At 48.2% G+C, this 20,772-nt stretch overlaps 1 protein-coding gene across 4 annotated transcripts in view; it reads left to right on the top strand.

The window, feature by feature from the left end:
• The window catches only part of MACROD2 (mono-ADP ribosylhydrolase 2), a 1,806,074-nt gene that overhangs the window by 25,259 nt on the left and 1,760,043 nt on the right, over window positions 1-20,772 (top strand). For 2 of the 4 annotated variants that reach the window (XR_012800924.1, XR_012800925.1), the window contains exon 1: window positions 8,889-20,739. The exons of the other annotated variants lie outside the window; for them this stretch is intronic. The gene's annotated coding sequence lies outside the window, so the exon portion shown is untranslated. Of the gene's footprint in view, window positions 1-8,888; window positions 20,740-20,772 lie in introns of those variants that run through there. 4 annotated transcript variants of the gene reach the window in all.

Below are 20,772 nucleotides of genomic sequence, written 5' to 3' on the forward strand. Positions count from 1 at the left end.
ATATATATATATATATATATATATATATATATATATATATATATATATATATAAACCATAATACTGAGTTAAGTTATGGTGAGTAAAAAAAGTGACAAAAAACCCCCACAGGAAAGCAAATATGCAAATATAACTGTATGCTCATCTGCATGTCTTAGGCAGGTCTGCAACCCCGCCTTTCCCCATTATCACCCAGCATACAGCACTTCCACTGCAGCAAGGGATTCTGGGAAATGACATGCAAATGAGCACACAGTGCAAAAAGTGACACTGTGTGCTCATTTGCATGTCATTTCCCAGAATCCCTTGCTGCAGTGGAAGTGCTGTATGCTGGGTGATAATGGGGAAAGGCGGGGTTGCAGACCTGCCTAAGACATGCAGATGAGCATTCAGTTATATTTGCATATATATATATATATATATATATATATATACATACACACACACACACACACACACACACACACTGGCGTCACATTTAATTCGTACTTTTCCCGCACGCTGGATGCGTGCGGGCCGCGTGGTGACGACGGCATGTCCGCGCGTCACTGTGACATCACGGTCACGTGGCGCGCCCGGCTTCCCCGACACCCCTGAAGTTTGAGTGAGGTAAGCGGGGTGCGGGGAAGCAGAGGGGCACAGGCAGGAGCAGCTAGGGGGTCGGGAAGGGGCATAAAAATGCGCACGGAGTGGAGGGGGCTGCACGGAGGGGATGCGGCTGGCGTGCTGTCTAGTCACGCCGCCAGCCGGAGTAAATCCCCGGCCAATTAGTGGCAAATGTAAGAATAAAGGCTGCTACAGCAGTATATGGAGGGCAACTGATGGGGAGTTTTGTCAATTTTTGGGAGCTACTATGTATACAGGACACCATCATTAGCTCTCTGTGATATTTTATGACAGTAGGCACCTGTATCACTGCACCTGATTACATTAGGTACAGAACAGATGGTAGCACCGCTCAGCACCAATTAGGTTTTAACTTAATTTTGTCCTCTTGTTATATATTAAACAATTTATTATTTTCATTCTATTGGAGGAAGAGTGCTCGCTTTAGGGATTCTTTCTCTTTATGTGTTTTCCTTAATTTAGTCCCTAGCACCCCTCCCCTCACATCAAGTGTAATTTAGCATCATAACAGGCAGTGCGGTCTCCATTTTCCTTTTTCCAATACAGTTTGAATTTTGCCTGTTTATTTTAAGGAAAATGTGAGTAGTTCCCACTACTGATCTATATCTTAGAGTGAAGACTATATTACCAGTGGCGTTGCTAGACATGCGTGGGCCCCTGGGCAACATTTTTTTCAGGGCCCTATTATGTGTGTACATATTCTGTAGATTCAGCAGAAAAATTTGCCTCCGTTTTAAATTGGAGGGTATCTTTCCTTATCATCCCTCCTCATCTCTCCTCAGCTATTTCCCCTTCGATGCTCTCTCCCCCTCCTCCAGCTCTCTTCCCCCCCACCTCTCCTCCTCCATGCCTACCTGTGGGACATGGGGCTGATAGAGGAAGGCGGGGGGAGATGATGGTACGCGGAAGAAGGCCACCAGAGTTAAGCAGAGGAGCATCCGGCAGATGAGTTAGGAGTTGCACGGAGGGAGAGCAGGACGGCTGGGGAGGAGTGCACTGTAGCCGCATAGACACCGGAAGTTCTGCTCTGCCTCCGTGCAATTCCTAAGGCTGCGTCCATCGAGGGGGGGAGCAGTGCTGAACAGCGGGCGTGATCGGGAGGTGGGGGGAGGCGGGGCAGTGACGTCGCTGGGCCAATCGCCCGCGACGCAATGATGTCAACGTCACGGCGCCGACGTCACGGCGCCGTGATGCTGCTTCACGCTGATTGGATGTTTTCAGCCGACAGCGCACTGAAAAACAGCTTGGCTGTCGGCTGAAAAATCCAACTCCTCAGCATGCCTGCGGACGCTCGCGTGAGCCCCCTCTAAAGACATCCTCATTGAGGATGCAGGGGCTCAGCGCGGAGCTTGTCCTTCTATGGACGGTCAGCGCTTAGGCGCACTGACGCTTCTCAGTGAGCCCCTGCAGCCGCAATGAGAGCGGCTTTAGCAGGGGCTCGCGCACGCTTCTGCAAGCGTGCGGAAGCGTAGGTCTTATTCAAATTATAGATTTTCGCGCTCACGGGAGCGCAGGGCCGGTCAGTGAGGGCGAACCAGCTCCGTGACGGTACAGGCTCCTCCCCCCCCCCTCCGCACGGCTGCAGTCCTATGGATGCAGCCTAAGTCTGCGGCCAGGCAGGGAACGGGCGCGCTCGTGCGCTGCGCCCTATTCGGCTGGACGATTCGTGGCCGGCTGGGTGTGCGCTTGTCTGGGGGCGTGGTCATGTCACGGAGCTGGATCGCCCTCATTGGGCGAACCGCTCACTTGATGCGCTTGCGGGCGGCAAATTTAAATTTGCTTGCTCTAAGCGCCGAGCAGGCGCTTGCCCACGCTGGCCACACACATTGCCGCGATGTGTTTCATCGCGGCCAACATGAGCGTGAGCGCCCGCTCAGCACCACCCTGGCCGAGGCCTAACTCCTCTGCCGGCTGCTACTTTGCTTCACTCTGGCGGCCCGCTCCATGTACCAACATCTCCCCCCGCCTGCCTCTATCTGGGGGCCGCCGACGGGGGGAGAGCGGGCTCCCAAGAGTGAGGTGCTGCCCGGGCTAAACCTACGCCCCTGTAGATTACACTATTGTGTGTTTTCTTGTCTTTTCCTTCTGGTTGACACCGCGCTCCCTTTTGCTGAAGCAAACATTATGTAAGATAACTCATCTGATACAACCCACATCAATATAAAATATAAATAAAAAGGCAAATGTACATAATAGCGATATTAAATGTATTGTATTGTATGTCTTTATATAGAGCCATTAATGTACATAGCGCTTCACAGCAGTAATACACGTGGTAATCAAATAAATAACAGATAATATAAATAACAGATCATGAGAATAAGTGCTTTAGACATAAACGTAACATTAAGGAAGAGGAGTCCCTGCCCCGAGAAGCTTACAGTCTAATTGGTAGGTAGGGAGAACGTACAGAGACAGAAGGAGGGAGTTCTGGTAAGTGCGTCTGCAGGGGGCCAAGCTTTATGTATCATGTGTTCAGAATATCCACAGTGCTATTCATATGCTTCTTTAAGGAAGTGTGTCTTAAGGTGGGTCTTAAAGGTGGATAGAGAGGGTGCTAGTCGGGTATTGAGGGAAAGGGCATTCCAGAGGTGCGGGGCAGTCAGTGAAAAAGGTTTAAGGCGGGAGAGGGCTTTAGATACAAAGGGGGTAGAAAGAAGACATCCTTGAGCAGAACGCAAGAGTCGGGATGGTGCATAACGAGAAATTAGGGCTGAGATGTAAGGAGGGGCAGAAGAGTGTAAAGCCTTTAAAGTGAGGAGGAGAATCGAGTGTGAGATGCGGGATTTGATCGGAAGCCAGGAGAGTTATTTCAGGAGGGGAGACGCGGAGACAGATTTAGGAAAGAGCAGAGCGATTCTGGCAGCAGCGTTTAGGATAAATTGTAGGGGAGACAGGTGAGAGGCAGGAAGGCCGGACAGCAGGAGGTTAGAGTAATCAAGACTGGAGAGAATGAGGGCCTGAGTCAGAGTTTTAGCAGTCGAGCAACAGAGGAACGGACGTATCTTCGTGATATTGCGGAGGAAAAAGCGACAGGTTTTAGAAACGTTTTGAATGTGAGAGGAGAATGTGAGAGAGGAGTCGAGTGTGACCCCTAGGCAGCATGCTTGGGCTACTGGGTGAATGATCGTACTTCCAACAGTAATGTGGAAGGAGGTAGTAGGGCCAGATTTGGGAGGAAGTATGAGGAGCTCTGTTTTAGCCATGTTAAGTTTAAGGCGGCGGAGGGCCATCCAGGATGATATAGCAGAGAGACATTCAGAAACTTTATTTTGTACAGCAGGTATAAGGTCGGGTATTGAAAAGTAAATTTGTGTGTCGTCAGCATAGAGGTGATATTTAAACCCAAAAGATGTTATTAGGTCACCTAGAGAGAGTGTGTCCACGGTGTCAAATGCTGCAGAGAAGTCGAGTAATATGAGCAGAGTGTAATGACCTCTGTCTTTGGCAGCATGGAGGTCATCAGTTATTTTAGTGGGGGCTGTTTCCGTGGAGTGAGCAGTACGGAAGCCAGATTGTAGAGGGTCTAGGAGAGAAATAGGTGTTGAGAAAATGAAGCAAGCGAGAGAATACAAGACTTTCAAGGTGTTTAGAGGCAAAAGGCAGGAGGGAGACAGGTTGACATTTAGAAAGACAGGTAGGGTCAAGCTTGCTGTTTTTGAGTAATGGTATAACTGTTGCATGTTTGAAGGAGGAGGGAAAGGTACCAGAGTAGAGGGAGGAGTTAAAAATGTGTGTGAGCGTAGGGATTGTAGTAGAAGCAAGAGGTTTTAAGGGATGGGAGGGAATGGGGTCAAGAGAGCAAGTGGTAGAGGGAGAAGAGATCAACAGTAACACATCCTCCTCTGAGACAGTGGAAAAAGAGTCAAGGAAGGCAGGAGGAGAGTTAGGAAGAGGTGTAGGATGGGAGGAAGAAACAGACGGGATGTTCTGACGTATGGATTCCACCTTTTCCTTAAAATAGTCAGCAAAGTCCTGAGCGGAGATGGAGGAAGAAGAGGCAGCTGAGGGTGGTTTGAGTAGAGTATCAAAGACAGAGAAGAGTCGTCAGGGGTTAGACTTGTGCATGTTGATTAGTGAAGAAAAGTAGGCTTGTTTAGCTTGCGAGAGGGCAGAGTCGAGACAGGATAGCATAAATTTGTAGTGAAGGAAGTCTGCGAGAGTGTGAGATTTCCTCCAGAGGCGTTCAGAGGAAAGAGTGGAGGAACGTAGCATGCGCGTGAGGGAATTTAGCCAGGGTCTAGGGTTAGAAGGGCTAGGACGGCAAAGAGAAAGTGGGGCATGTAGATCAAGAGAGGAGGACAAGACAGAGTTGTAGTTCCTGACCAGGTTGTTGGGGTCTGTAGCAGAGCTGAGAGAGGAGAGGGGGGAGCATAAAGTGGACTCAACGTCAGGTAGGTGAATAGAGCGCAGGTTTCTGCAGAACCGGGGGTAGATGGAGTTGGGGAAGGGGAGAAGCGAGATAGAGAGACTGAGATGAGTTGATGGTCAGAGAGAGGATTGGGGGAAATTGAGAAATCTGAGAGAGAAGTTTTTAGTGAAAACCAAGTCAAGGTAGTGGCTATCCTTGTGGGTGCTGGCTGCAGTCCACTGTTGAAGGCCAAAAGAAGAGATTAGAGAGAGAAAGCGGGAAGCCCAAGGGAGAGAGGGCTCATCAATGTGGCAATTGAAGTCCCCAAGGAGAAGAACAGGGGAGTCTGAGGAGAGAAAGAAAGAGAGCCAGGATTCAAAGTGAGAGAGAAAGGCAGAAGGGGGATGAGTAGAGGAAGGTGGGTGATAGATGACTGCCACGTGGACAGGGAGAGAAGAGAAGATCTGGACAGTGTGAGCCTCAAAGGAGTGAAAAGCAAGGGAGGGAGGAATAGGAAGGGTTCGGTAACGGCAGAGAGAGGAGAGCAGGAGCACCACACCTCCACTACTGCCATCAGGGCGCGGAGTGTGGGAGAAAGAAAGGCCACCATAAGAGAGGGCAGCTTCCAGAGCAGAGTCAGACTGAATGAGCCAGGTCTCAGTTATAGCAAATAGGAGCAGAGAGTGAGAGAGAAAGAAGTAATGCACAGAGAGGAACTTGTTAGAATGGGAGCGTGCATTCCAAAGAGCACATGAGAAAGGGAGAGAGAAGAGGGAGGGTGGCAGGGGATGGGTATGAGGTTGGAGGGGTTGACACCAGGAGTAGAGGTTGCATTTGGCAGGCGAGGACGAGAGCATGTAGGAATAAGGCAGGGACCAGGATTGGGAGAGATATCCCCAGAAGCAAGGAGGAGAATCATGGATAGAAAGAGAATGTTTATGGATGATTTGTAGGGGTGTGATTTAGTGCAGGCAATATAGCTATGTAGTGTCAGGGCGCAGGTAAGAAAGGAGTTCATGTGAACTCAGATGTGGTGAAGAAAGGAGAGATGGAGATATATGAATAGAGTTGGAGACATAATGAGCCTGGTAGAAGGAATTGTATAATTTGAGAAGAAGTGAGGCCACAGAAAATATATGGTAAAGGCGGCATCACAGCAATAGTTAAGTTCTGGGAAGTGCAGAGGGTATCTGTATTGCAACTATCTGATAGTCCCATTTTTTAACTTGCAGGGAAAATTATGAAGAAGGGTTGTTTGTGTGCGTCTATCATCTGCACGCCAGGATGCGAGTAGCATTAACTTTAGGTGGTTACATCGAAGGAGTTATGGGATATATTTTTACTCTCAAATTGATGTGTGAAGAAATCGTTCTCTGATTAAATCCCCTGTTTCTGTAACGAGCACTGTACACTTTTTGTATTTCTTAAGTACTATCTGAGTTCTAATTGGCGCTATTACCTTTTTGAAGAGTGACTACATTTTTGGTCATGTTTTGTTTTAATGATATTTTATGTAGTATAAGGGGAACCGAAGACTCCTGAGTTGTAGCCCTTCACTTAATCCAGGTGGAAGCATAGATTTTTTTGAGGCGTTGGTGGTAATTTTTAGTGCCCTGTTGGGATTTAAGCAAGTTAGCTGGATAGCTCGTATTCCTTAGGCTGTGTTCATGGTGCCCGCACGGCGTCACGCTCGCCTGTTGCTGGGCGTTTACATGGCCTGTTGGATTGTGCGACAGGGGGTGTGCCGGGTCGTCACGTGAGCAGTTCGCCCTCGTTGACTGAACCGCGCACGTGACACAGCTGTTGCACGGCAAAATCAAATTCATTTGATTCTTCCACGCGCAGTGTATGGCCGCGTTCATTGCTGTAAGGCATTTTGATATCGCGCGCGGTTGTTGCGCTAACCATGGACGCGACCTTATGCAGACGGGTAGCGTGTACGTAATGTATTTTTAGGAGAGATTTTAAATATGGTATAATGAATAAGGGGACTTTATTATGCAGCGGTTTTATACTGGTTCCATGGTGTTGGAACTTGATTGATTTTTTAGAAATTGATTACTAAAAGAAGCGTGTCCTAAAGTTTTAGAAATTACACCAAGGCACCAAGTTGGTACCCGATGAATACTAGTGTTCATACTAGATACCTGAAGATAATGTTACAAAGTGGTACGGTGGTGCTTCAGATCAGTGGCGTAGCAAGACATGCGCGGGTTCCCGAGCAAATTTTTTTCAGGTCCCCATTATGAATGAACATATGCCGTAGGTTTAGGAGTTTCCATCGCCCCCCACACCTCCAGCGTGTTGGCGGCTGTGCGAGCCCCCCCACCCCCCCTGCTTTTACACCCCCTCACTCTGCTCTATTCACCCCTCTCTTACACCCCCTCTCTCACTGCCTCCTTTTTTCCTCTTCCACACCACCCCCCCATGGCTATCACTCAGTAACCCCAATTTTGTAAAGAATGACACAAACTATTTTAAAAATGCGCTAATAAAAAGATTATCACGTGTTACCTCAATTGCTTGCACTGAGGTACAGTACACAGCACCCTGACTGACACACAGCACACTAAGACACTGAGGCACAAATAGCACACTGACAGAGCAAACTGTGACTGACACATTTACACACAAACACACACGGCACACTGAAGCACACTGACAGGCTGAACCACACAGCAAGTAGACACACACATGCACAACCAACACACAAACACACACAGCATACCTTCCCACAGCAGCACATAGTAACTCCCCCCCCCTGATGTCACGGAGAGCAGGGGCAGGCAGAGCTCTCTGCAGCTCTCTGCCTCAGTTCCGCCCCTAGCCTCTGCTATCCCTCCCTCCCCCACAGTTCTCAGCTCCCGATCCAGCTGACAAGTTGCTGCCAAGGAGCCCGTCGCCGGCTAGACTGCTGGGACAAATTTCAGCTCTTCCCCCCTGTCTGCGACCCTGAGCAGGCCCCCCAAGTGCACGGGCCCCTGGGCTTTGCCTGGGCTATAGCTGCGCCCCTGCTTCAGATTACAAGTGAAATAGAAATTACATTGAAAAAGGAATGCACTGATGGTTTTGTTCTCCATTACTTGCTTGTAAATATCTAGCACTGCAACTACTGTTAACTGTTTCTATGTTAACCACATTCTCTTCCACGTGTTCAAGAGGCAATCCAAGCGGCACTTAAAATATATATATATTTTTTTGTTTTCATATATGCAACCTTTGATTTACCTTTATTAAAAATGAATTACCTAAGGTGCAGATCGATTTAGTTCTCCCGTGATCCCAGGTTCACTAAAATCCTGATGCCCAGGGTTCACTAAATGGCTGCCTTTCCGTTTTTTCAATTAAAGCAGCAGTTCAAGCAATATCCTACGTGTGTTTTTTAATAAATCAGTTCTGTACTATGAGTAAATACTTGTAGCATTTAAGAAGAAAAAAAATGCTTTAAAGACATTTTTAATGTTTCTAATGTAGGAAGCATTTCTAATGTGACAGCCCATTCCCCTTCTGATCTCTTGAGCTCCGTCCTCTCTCTAGCAGTGAACCAATTGTATCTAGTTACTGCCCATTTAATCATATTCCAGGAACTACATTGCCCCAAATGCTTTGCAAGAACTGAATTAAATAGACCGGAGCAAGTGATCGATTACAGGAGAACGGATCGATCTGCAGCTTAGCTAATCACTTGTCAGTGTGTCGATTGTATTGATGCACATATTGAATGGGGAAAATATATATATATATATATATATATATATATATATATATATATATATATTTGTTTTTTAAAACGGCAGCTTGAACTGTATCTTTAATCCTTAAAACAGCAGTTCAAGCTGCCGTTTAAAAAAAAAAAAAAAATCAATATATGCATCAATACAATCTACACACTGAGAAGTGATTAGGTAAATTGCCGATTGATCGGTTTTCCTGTGATCGATCGGCGTAGATTCGACTCGGGGGTTCACTAAATGGCTGTCGGTGCAGCAGAATAGGGCCCAAGATGCAAAGTTCTGTGGGGAAGATCATATGACCAGGCAGTCACTAGATACAATTGGTGCACTGCTAGAGAGAGGGCAGGGCTGAAACGGGTGTGCCAGAACCTCTTTCAGAAGAGGAAGGGGATGTGACTTTGTACATGATTGCTATAGGAACAGAAAATGCTTGTTAGATTATAATACATTAAAAATGTCGACATTTGAAACATTTAAAAAAAAATGCTACAAGTATTTTCTCATAGTACAGAACGAGCGCAGTGCCGTGAGAGCAGGGGTGATTTAGTGTCCAGTGTAATTGCACGCGCAGGGAGCGTGCACGTGTCATCACGTAAGCGGTTCGCCCTCATTGGCTGAATCACGCACGTGACCAGGGCAAGCGCAACAAATTAAAAATAATTTGTCTCGGCAAGCAGCTGAGCGCGGCGCGCTCACAGGCACTCAGGACAAACACATTGTCGCAATATGTTTGATTGCGCTGAGCAAGAGTGCGCGTGCTCAGCTTCACCGTGGACGCAGCCTTAGATTGCATTAAGTTACACGCAAGATAAGGCTATGCAATAAGGGAGTGCAGCAGGGAGACACCATGTCACCAAAAATTTTCACAGCAGCACTTGGACAATTATTAGACATTGGATAGGAAAGAAAAAATCTACAGTAAATACTTGTCTTAAACACAAAAAACAAGGGACACGGAAAATAGCAAATATCCTTTATATATTCAATTAAATTAAAACATGCACTGGATAATAATATACTGAAGTAATTAAAAAAAAATAAGTTAGAATCGCCTGGTAATGAGTATGCAGTCCCACTTAGATCTGGCTGCTGGATCACTCTTGCCCCTTCTTCCGTTATTTTGTTCTGTGGGCGATCAATCCTCCTGGTGCCGGTTTCTGCGCCGCGGGTCAGGAACCTCCCAGTTGAGGGAACGATTTATGCTGCTATGCAGATGTCCCTTAAAGTGCGATCCAGGGTATCCTACTCGGGGAAAGTGTGTATTCTTTAAGGGTCTTTTGAGAGCTCCTATTGTCTAGATGATGCATGCTTATGACGGTATCTGATAGGAGCTGATCACGCAGGAAATGCTGAGCCAGTCCCTTATGTAACCAGTGAATCTGCTTACTTCAAAATTGTCTGTCTGTCTACCTTGGCAAGCAAGTAACAATGGATGGGAACCTTTTGCATCAAATCAACAGGAGACAGAAGATGGGATGGATCCAGTGGCGTAGTTTAAACATGCTGGGGCCCCCGGGCAAAATTTTGCACATGCACAATCGGCATGCAGGCTGCTCGTGCACATGCGCAATCGGCACGTGCCAACTGCGCATGCGCGATGGCACTTGACGCATGCATGCCGGGCGTTTGCTGTGTATGCCCCTGAATGAATTGCATTTGGACGAAAACAAGATCATCTTTCAATGGAAACTTCCACTGTGCCTCACGTGGAAAGTTTTCGAACAGTGTATTCTGCCCGTGCTCACGTATGGACCATCAATGTGAAGACCCTAACTTTTTGAAGCAGCGTGGTTAAAGTCCTGGTGTCGTGGGGTGTAATGCTCTATACACCGAGGCAGGCGTCCGCGCCATTTCTGTCAACTTCAATGAGGATTTTTGACTAAAAAGGTTTTATATAGAATTTACCCTGAAGTCCATGCGACTTGAGTAAATAACTTCATCTGTGCCTCGGGCACCAAAATTAGATTTTAAGATCTACAGTGCCTGCTGAATTCTATGTACAGTGCTGTGTACACGGTTAGCGCTATGTAAGAAAGGAAACACCTAATGATAGGACCACAGTTGACATGTCGAGAACCATACCGTAATTATAAAAAGGATTTCACTTTTCTATGTATTTATGTTTTCACTAATATTGTGAACAAGATGCGATTGCAGCAAATGGCTTAATGGATTAAACCGTAATAACACAAATATGTTACTGTTAATTTAGATATAACGTAATTATCTGATCCTTAACTGCACTAGCCATTTTCTATAGAGTCATTTTTAAGGACTGACTTGTTAAGATATTACAAAGTCTGATCGATATGGCTGTATTAGAGTGGCCACCATCATTTAAATTCTTGTTTGCTTGCAGTAGATTTTCAGATACATACTGAACACTGCAATAACTCAAGCTGATAAATCTATTGATTATGGTACAGGAAATAGAGGTTAACACAAGCTTCAGACAGTGCATCAGTATCTATTACTGATAGCATGTGTTAGCCGTTAGGATATATTTAACGAACTCTTTCAAAAATTCTTATTTAATTTTTAATGTTATTAAATACATTTTATTGGCTGACTCGTTATTTATTTACATTTCTTTTTTTATATAAAGAATTCTATATATAAATATATTACTTGAAAATGAATCCACTAAAGTATCCTGTACATTATTTAATTATGCAAACCGAAAAAAATAATGTTGGGCTTGCAAGACGCTGAAAATTGAGAAATTGTTTACATAAAGATAGTAAGATGGTGTTATAGTAGTTAATATATGTACAATTATTCAAATTGTTATACAACTGAATACAATATACTGTATATACTTCACCCTTGTTTCACCAACAAGCACAGTCATTCTTTACTAGATCTGCTACAGCTACGGAACTCAGGCTTGAAGTTAGAGTATGTAAGGTTCAGCCGCTTTTTTATCCGCCCTAGACATTCAGACGTTCTATAAACATCTGAACTGTTGCTTTCCAGTAATATATAAATGTATTAAAATAGAAATCGCCGCGTTAGTCCAGTTGCGATAATGCCAAAAAAATAAGTACTTTATTATTAAATGATACCGTTTTGTAGTTGGACTCACAATTGATATTATGGGACAAGCTTTCAACAGATCTCATCAGGTCTGCAATACTGATTTACCAAAGATTCAATGAGTTTACCACACATGTAAAATCCAAGATTAGATTATCTTGTATTTTTTATCTGTTTTAAACGAATGGAATCGTTTGTAAATCAGTATTGTGACCTGAGGAAGAGGCAGAACTCGAAAGCTTGTCCCATATTATCAATTGTGTGTACAAATAAAAAGGTGTCACCAAATATTGAAGTATTTATCCTTTATGCTGCATATCAATGTAGCCAGGTCATCTTTTTCCCCCTGCGACCCCCCCGGGCGCCTCCGTGGTCACGGACGCTGTCGGGTACTGCCAGCGGCAAGCGGCAGACCCGACGGCCATTCAGGAGGGTGGGGGCCGAGGAGGGAGCTCGCCGGAGTGCAGGAGATCTCCGGCGGCTCTTGCACAGGGCGCCGCCATGTTGCGCCGGTTCGCGCATGCGCAGAGAGTCCCCGGCGGCCCGAGATAGTCGCGCATGCGCAGAAGATCGCGCGAGTGTAGGAGCCAGCCAGGAGAGTAGCGCGAGAGGTAGGGAGAGATTGCGGCGGCCATTAGGGGTTAGTGTAAGCACAGGGAAGGCGCGCACGCGGCCCCAATGTTACAGTAAGGGCCTTGGGACTACAATTCCCAGGAGGCATAGGGAGACAGGCACCAGGTGCCTCATAGGAGCCAATAGGGCTGCAGGACTGCCAGGAGAGCAAGTGGATACATTTGGCGGGCTTGCAGCTACGTTGTCAGTCAGAGGAAGGAGCAGGCAAGGGAAGGAGGTAGGGTACAGGAGCGAGGGACTCCCTGTACTAGGCCAGCACCCCCTTGGCCCAAGATGGCCCTGAGTCCCCCAGTAGTGTGAGTGTTGCCAGGGATAGCCCTCAGGATAGGGAACCTGTCACTTACTTTAGTTGGCAACTGGGGAACAGAAGGGAAGATAGGGACAGCTGGGGGGGTTTCATAGCGGTAACCAATCCGGGGAGCCATAGCCCAGGGTCCTGTGGTAAGTTAGTGGCACGAGACAGCTGGGGGGTTTCATAGCGGTAACCAGTCCGGGGAGCCATAGCCCAGGGTCCGTGTTGCGAGTGGCGAGGCCACTGGGGGGGTTTCATAGCGGTAACCAATCCGGGGAGCCATAGCCCAGGGCGGCGTTGCGCGTAGTACGAGGCAACTGGGGGGGGTTCATAGCGGTAACCAGTCCGGGGATCCATGGCCCAGGGCCCGTATTATGAGTAGGGTGGGTACAAGACCTACCTATATAGGATAGGCAACCCCGAAGGCCCTAGGAGAGTGACCCTTAAGCCACTTAAGGATGCTGTGCTATAGGGACGGCCTGTAGTGCAGGGTGTGTCACGTTGCTGTATCGTTAGAAAGGGACTCAGCGGATGCTGCGGTTCCAGTGACGGAGTTCGGACCCACGTTGAGGGTCACAGAGAATATCGCCAGGATAGGATCAGACGGATTCATCACGCGTCTGACCCTTTGTGAAGCGTTGCTGACCCGAGCACCGGAGTGCTCGGCAGGTATCTACAGTTCTAAGTGCACCACCGGGCCCTTAGCTTAATAGTGACTGCGCAGTCACCCATTGATTCTCTGCAAGAGTGCGGGACATTGGGTGGGGTTCTTTGGACACTGGGTGGGATCACCTAGTGTTGGGGAATCGTCCTGCGAGACGTCATGGTTAGTGTCTCCTCCTGAGAGGGACACAGGTTATATTATGAATGTGATGTGTCGTATTACATGTTAGTAAAGTCCTTAGTTATTATACCCCATTGTGTATGTGATCATTGTGTTTGTCCTGCGAGGATTCACTTCCTCCTCTGGTGGGAGCCATCGCAGGTGGAGGCGCTGCACCTATTGAGTAAGTGGTTACCCCTAGTATAATTGCCCCAGGTTCCCCGTGGCGGAAGCTCAGCCCTCCTGCGAGCCAACAGGTAATGCACCACACCGGTAACACTGCATGTTCTACTCACCCACACTATATATGCGATTGGGTGGGGTGGAATACCCGTTACATTTGGAGGCGCTGCTGAGATAGACCTGGGGTGCCCTGTTTTCATTTTTTCAAATTGTCCCATTCATATTTTTCATCATGGCGGTGCCGTCACCGCAAGACGTCGATGACTGGGCCTTAGCGCGGCAATTATCCCCAAGGCGCGTGTTTGTAGTGGCCGGAGTATCCCATGATACGCAATTGTCCACTATGCGCGCCCAAGTAAGAACTTGCCCGGAATTGGCCACTGCCCGGGTGACAGACTTAAGGCTGGATACTGACGGCCGGGGGATTACCTATCTCCTGTTCACCACGCATGACATATGCCTAGAGACTGTTCCCCATGTATTAACACTCCCCGAGTCTTCCGCAGGGGACTGTCTCATGATCTATGCAAAAAGCTGCAGTGTAGTTGACAGGACTGTAGTTAAAATGGAGGCTCCTGCAGCAGGGAATGCTAACAGTGAGGCCCACCTAAAATGGCGGCTCCCGCCAACTCAAGATGACACACGTGCTTCTGACTGCCAGGCTGCTCAGAAAAAGGTTACAGAAAACCATCCGGGACTGGCGGGAAAACCAGAGCCCCGCCCCCGTAATGTGAGCCACTTAGTGATAGAGCACACCCCTCCTTTAAATTCCACCAGGGGGAGTGAGCACAGTGAACAGCCATTAGACCCTTCTATTCACCAGGAGGAAGAGGAGGAGGAAGGCATTGTCGTGGACATGGAATATTTTCTTTCTGAGCAGGAAACCGAGATAGACTGTCAGGACATACACCCCAATATGTATGTGGCCTGGCGTGCGCCCGGAGTAGATTCTCTTCTCTTCATATGCTCCTGCCTGCAAGAAGCCCACGCTCAGGGAGCCAAAGTGTCTCGGTTATCCCTCGACTACAGGACCATCGAGGTGGAAGGAGAAATGGGCATACAGTGTTTTAGCCCCACTTGTAACTGTTCTAGAGAGACATTGACATGGTGGTCCTACTGTGAGTGTTGCGGTGTGGGGTTATTGAAGTCTATTGTTCCCCAGCATGCCGAACCAGCAGAGGAGACAGAGGAATCACAGCATACAGAGCCTGCTGTGGGCCCGTGTGCCCTACCACGGCCAGTCCGGCCTACAGAGGTACCATCGGTCCCAGGCTTGGGATCAGTACCTGTTGACGACGACAGGGGTGAGTTGACTGCCCCAGGGGTGTTGGGTGTGAGCCTCCAGGTGACCGCGGAGCACGATAGCTTCTTAAGTCTGGACACCTGGGCGAATGGTTCCACTCGACATCGCGTCCTGGCGGAGGTGTCCCCCCTAGAAGATAGCTGTCCTGCAGTGCGAGTGGACCAGTACCCACTGCCTATCGTTCCAGAAGAAGAGAAACCCATCGCAAGCCAGCAGAGTGGTAAGGAACCCCCTTGCTCCCCACAAGCTCCGATGGAGGTGGCCGTGCAACAGGCCAGAGTTACGGTTCCTGATCTGAGTGAGAGCCCGTGCGCTCCAACCCAAATGGTCCCAGGACTGGGATCCAACGCTCCCGAGTTTAAGGACAGCAAGTGGACTGCCCCAGAAGTACCGGGGGCAGGTACCGAGACAACCGAGGTGGGAACTGACAGCGTCCCCGAGGACCTGTTGGCCACCGAGAATCACCGCAGGGGTAAGGTGTCTACTCTTTACCCCCTGCCAGGTGAAGCAGAGACTTTGAGTAAAGAGACAGTGTCCAGTTCTCGCTTCTCAGTGGAAGCTGAGCACGTATGTAGGGACAAGGACTATGTGGCAAAGGAGCTGGTAGAAGTTGCCTCCTTTGCGCCCAAGAAGAAGCGGCCCATTCGTCACGTAGTGGACCGAGGGAAAGGTCCTGGCCGCCTGGCCTGCTGCTTCCAGGCCATGGATGATCAAGTAAAGGTTGGTGTGAAGGACACTGCGCTATTCCTTCCACCAGGGGGAGGAAGTAGCACTGAAGCAGTGACTGTTACGCCAGAGTGTGCTTTCCGAGAGATTCACCCCGGGGAGGCTCACGGACGCAAAAGTGAGGTACCCCCATCTGATCAGTTAGGGGCACCCCACAAATGGTCTCAGCAAGCAGCTGATACTCAGCTGGCCTCGGGTAATAGTGGGTGTGATATGCCATGTAATTTTGCATTGTGTAAAATTGTACCATGTTATGTCGTTCCCCAAGCGAGGGCGTTGGGTTTTTCACCAGGGGGAGAGTGTAGCCAGGTCATCTTTTTCCCCCTGCGACCCCCCCGGGCGCCTCCGTGGTCACGGACGCTGTCGGGTACTGCCAGCGGCAAGCGGCAGACCCGACGGCCATTCAGGAGGGTGGGGGCCGAGGAGGGAGCTCGCCGGAGTGCAGGAGATCTCCGGCGGCTCTTGCACAGGGCGCCGCCATGTTGCGCCGGTTCGCGCATGCGCAGAGAGTCCCCGGCGGCCCGAGATAGTCGCGCATGCGCAGAAGATCGCGCGAGTGTAGGAGCCAGCCAGGAGAGTAGCGCGAGAGGTAGGGAGAGATTGCGGCGGCCATTAGGGGTTAGTGTAAGCACAGGGAAGGCGCGCACGCGGCCCCAATGTTACAGTAAGGGCCTTGGGACTACAATTCCCAGGAGGCATAGGGAGACAGGCACCAGGTGCCTCATAGGAGCCAATAGGGCTGCAGGACTGCCAGGAGAGCAAGTGGATACATTTGGCGGGCTTGCAGCTACGTTGTCAGTCAGAGGAAGGAGCAGGCAAGGGAAGGAGGTAGGGTACAGGAGCGAGGGACTCCCTGTACTAGGCCAGCACCCCCTTGGCCCAAGATGGCCCTGAGTCCCCCAGTAGTGTGAGTGTTGCCAGGGATAGCCCTCAGGATAGGGAACCTGTCACTTACTTTAGTTGGCAACTGGGGAACAGAAGGGAAGATAGGGACAGCTGGGGGGGGGTTTCATAGCGGTAACCAATCCGGGGAGCCATAGCCCAGGGTCCTGTGGTAAGTTAGTGGCACGAGACAGCTGGGGGGTTTCATAGCGGTAACCAGTCCGGGGAGCCATAGCCCAGGGTCCGTGTTGCGAGTGGCGAGGCCACTGGGGGGGTTTCATAGCGGTAACCAATCCGGGGAGCCATAGCCCAGGGCGGCGTTGCGCGTAGTACGAGGCAACTGGGGGGGGTTCATAGCGGTAACCAGTCCGGGGATCCATGGCCCAGGGCCCGTATTATGAGTAGGGTGGGTACAAGACCTACCTATATAGGATAGGCAACCCCGAAGGCCCTAGGAGAGTGACCCTTAAGCCACTTAAGGATGCTGTGCTATAGGGACGGCCTGTAGTGCAGGGTGTGTCACGTTGCTGTATCGTTAGAAAGGGACTCAGCGGATGCTGCGGTTCCAGTGACGGAGTTCGGACCCACGTTGAGGGTCACAGAGAATATCGCCAGGATAGGATCAGACGGATTCATCACGCGTCTGACCCTTTGTGAAGCGTTGCTGACCCGAGCACCGGAGTGCTCGGCAGGTATCTACAGTTCTAAGTGCACCACCGGGCCCTTAGCTTAATAGTGACTGCGCAGTCACCCATTGATTCTCTGCAAGAGTGCGGGACATTGGGTGGGGTTCTTTGGACACTGGGTGGGATCACCTAGTGTTGGGGAATCGTCCTGCGAGACGTCATGGTTAGTGTCTCCTCCTGAGAGGGACACAGGTTATATTATGAATGTGATGTGTCGTATTACATGTTAGTAAAGTCCTTAGTTATTATACCCCATTGTGTATGTGATCATTGTGTTTGTCCTGCGAGGATTCACTTCCTCCTCTGGTGGGAGCCATCGCAGGTGGAGGCGCTGCACCTATTGAGTAAGTGGTTACCCCTAGTATAATTGCCCCAGGTTCCCCGTGGCGGAAGCTCAGCCCTCCTGCGAGCCAACAGGTAATGCACCACACCGGTAACACTGCATGTTCTACTCACCCACACTATATATGCGATTGGGTGGGGTGGAATACCCGTTACATCAATATAAAAATAAACAGATTTAAGTGCATTACTGCACTGAAATCCAGGGAAGATCATAGTGTGTATTGAGATGTATGTAATAAACACTGCTATTTTTATCAAAACATTTTCTTATTTTAAATTCCAATCAGGAAATATAAGTAAACTACCCGGTAATATGGTATGTTCTCCAAGTTCCAATAAAGGGGCACCTGAGCTTGATTTGCGTTAACTGCCATTCAAGTCAATGGTAGGTAACCCCAGATTGAGTTCTTATGCTCCACCAGGGTTTCGTCAATCCTGGATTAAGACCATGATTTACAACATGGATCAAAGTTATATGTATAAAGCCGCAGAAATAGTTTTTTTTTAAAGTTTCCTTTTGGAACTACTGGTCCCATAGTCTTAAATGCAGTTTGCACAAACATTCTGGCATTTTCCTGAGATCATAAGATGTGAATACCAGGACCCAGGACTGGATGAAAATGTCCATCAGGAATTGCCATATGAAGCATAAAAGTCAAACAAAATGAACCAATACCGTCTGTTACAAGGGGCGAGTTAGCTGTCCTACACAGAACGTTGTGTTACCTTTTTCAATTGTTTGATGATTTTTTCTTTAGTACTATAAATTGAAAGCCATTTTGTGAACAATTTTCTTTTTTTCTCTACAAATTTTTTTTTTTCACTTATGTTTTTATTAGGTTTGTACATAGAAAATACAGGTATGGAGGGATTACAGAAAATAGAAGGGAGGGGAGGATGATGACAGCATCATCGCCGCACACATATTCATTTTACATATTTTTATAGAGATGTACTGTCAATACACATTAGTATAAATAGGTTCCGTTGCTTAAATATGTTCTCTTAATTATATAGTACCTGTACCCCCTTTTATCTCAGTAACCAAGGATCCCATACCTTATGAAAAATGTTGCTTGTATGTTTCAAACAAGCTGATAATTTTCCCATATGCATAACTGTATTTATTTGATTAATTATATTCTCCTGGACACAGATTCTTGTTTTTTCCACACGGCAGCATTTGAGCATCAAGCCGCTGTTAATATATGGGCTATAAGTTTATGTTGGTAGTGATACACACCTTCCGCTGAGCCAGCCAGCAACATTATCAAGGGATTCACTGTTATATCAATTTCTATTGTTTCCTCTATTAGGCTTTTGATATCTCTCCAGAATCTGGTTATTTTAGGGCAAGACCACCAGATGTGGATTAGGTCTCCTACTCCTCCGCGGTTTCTCCAGCATCTATCAGAGCTTCCGGGATATACTTTGCTCAATTTGGGGGTGAGGTACCAACCAAAAAGGATTTTGTATATATTCTCCCTTATTTGTGTAAAAATCGAGGTCTTAGAGGCATTTTCCCAAATATCAGACCACTCATCAGCTGTTATTTCCCTCTCAAGGTCAGTTTTCCATTTATCCATATATTTGTGTGCTTGTGACTGACCTGCTGGGACCGGAGTGTCTAATTCTTGGTATATGGTTGAAATGAGTCCTTTATGGTATGACCTTAGTCTACTGATGCAGCGGCCGTTATTCGAACACATGACGGCGCCGATTTTGAGTTCTCTGCTGTTCCCCACGCAGCATGAACGCGGCCAATCGCCCCAGGCACCCGCGCTTATCGCGGATGTTTTGTTTGAATTTCATGGATTTTGTTTCTTAGTTTGCAATAAAATGGATGAATTGACACTGTGCTACTGTGTCAATTTCATGTTTTTAAAAGCCAGAACACTAAAATGTGTTTTTCTGCACTCGCCGCACTCGCATCTTAGTGCGGGAAGGCTGGAATTCACCCTGCGGTTTCAAATCGGGATTCCAATGTACATTACGCGTGAAGTGTTCAAAATAACGGCCGCTGCATCAGTACATAAATTTTTGATGGTTGTGCATTGAGGAAAAGGGCCCATCCGAGATATTTGTTTAATTAGGTGTTTGACCTGTATGAATCTTTCTCTCCAGATTTTAAAGTTTTTCGTTTAAACTGTCAGACTCAGTGTTATCACACCTTCATGAGAACATCACAAATGTAACTGTTCAGATTGAATTATATAGTGACTATTGCTAGATACCTGCCAAAATTAGGCTCTGCCCCAAAACGCCCAGACAGTGACCCCTAATGACATTTAACAGTGAATTCCTACTTGGCCAGCCCCAAAATGTGTTTTTGTAAACCATTTAAAATTGACATACTTAAACTAATCTGACCATGTCAAAAAAAAAATATTAGGCGTGTTTCCTCTAGAAATTTATTACAAATGACTATTTTTGAAGGCATTACAGTACCTGTGTCAGGAATCGGCGTTCTCCGCGCTCCCCACACAGAGCACTCTCTTCTCACAGGGAGCCCCTTGACCCACAACTCAACCCTACCTTACCGGTCTCCGCGGCTCCCCGCCCCTGCTGCCGTCGCGGGATCACTCCCCTCGGCGATTCCTCTGCTCAGCGCCGGGTGCGCCCACGTCCTCCCGCGCGCACACCTGCACCCTCCTCTGGCGCGGTCCACGCCCGTACACGCGTTACGGAGCGCGCTCAGTCTGCACACTCTTCTTCCTTTCCCACGGACCACAGGCTCCGCCCCCGCACACCGCACGGGCGTACTCAGGTTTCCAACAACACTCACCTGGCTTGTTATGCCTGCACCAATCTGCAGTGTCTCCCTGTAACTCTTCCTGTCCCGCCTCTGTTCCTGATTGGACCTTCCTGCTTTATCTAGCTCCTCTCAGTCTTTGCTCGACATAGTCTCTGTATGGAAGTACTCCTGGATTCTCTTAGTGTTTTCTCAGGTTCTGACGCGGCTCGTACGACTACCTCCTCTGGCTCTCGATTTCGGCACTCCTTGGACAACGCACACTCTGGTTACCCCTTGAACACGGCTTGGACTACAACCTACCTCCACTCTCCACTCCCTGACCTCGGCAAGGCATTCTTCACTCTATCTCTTCAACTGGTACCGGCAAGTATTGTCTACATTACTACACCTGGCCTG

This window comes from Ascaphus truei, chromosome 4 (genome assembly GCF_040206685.1).
Source record: "Ascaphus truei isolate aAscTru1 chromosome 4, aAscTru1.hap1, whole genome shotgun sequence".
NCBI lineage: Eukaryota > Metazoa > Chordata > Amphibia > Anura > Ascaphidae > Ascaphus > Ascaphus truei.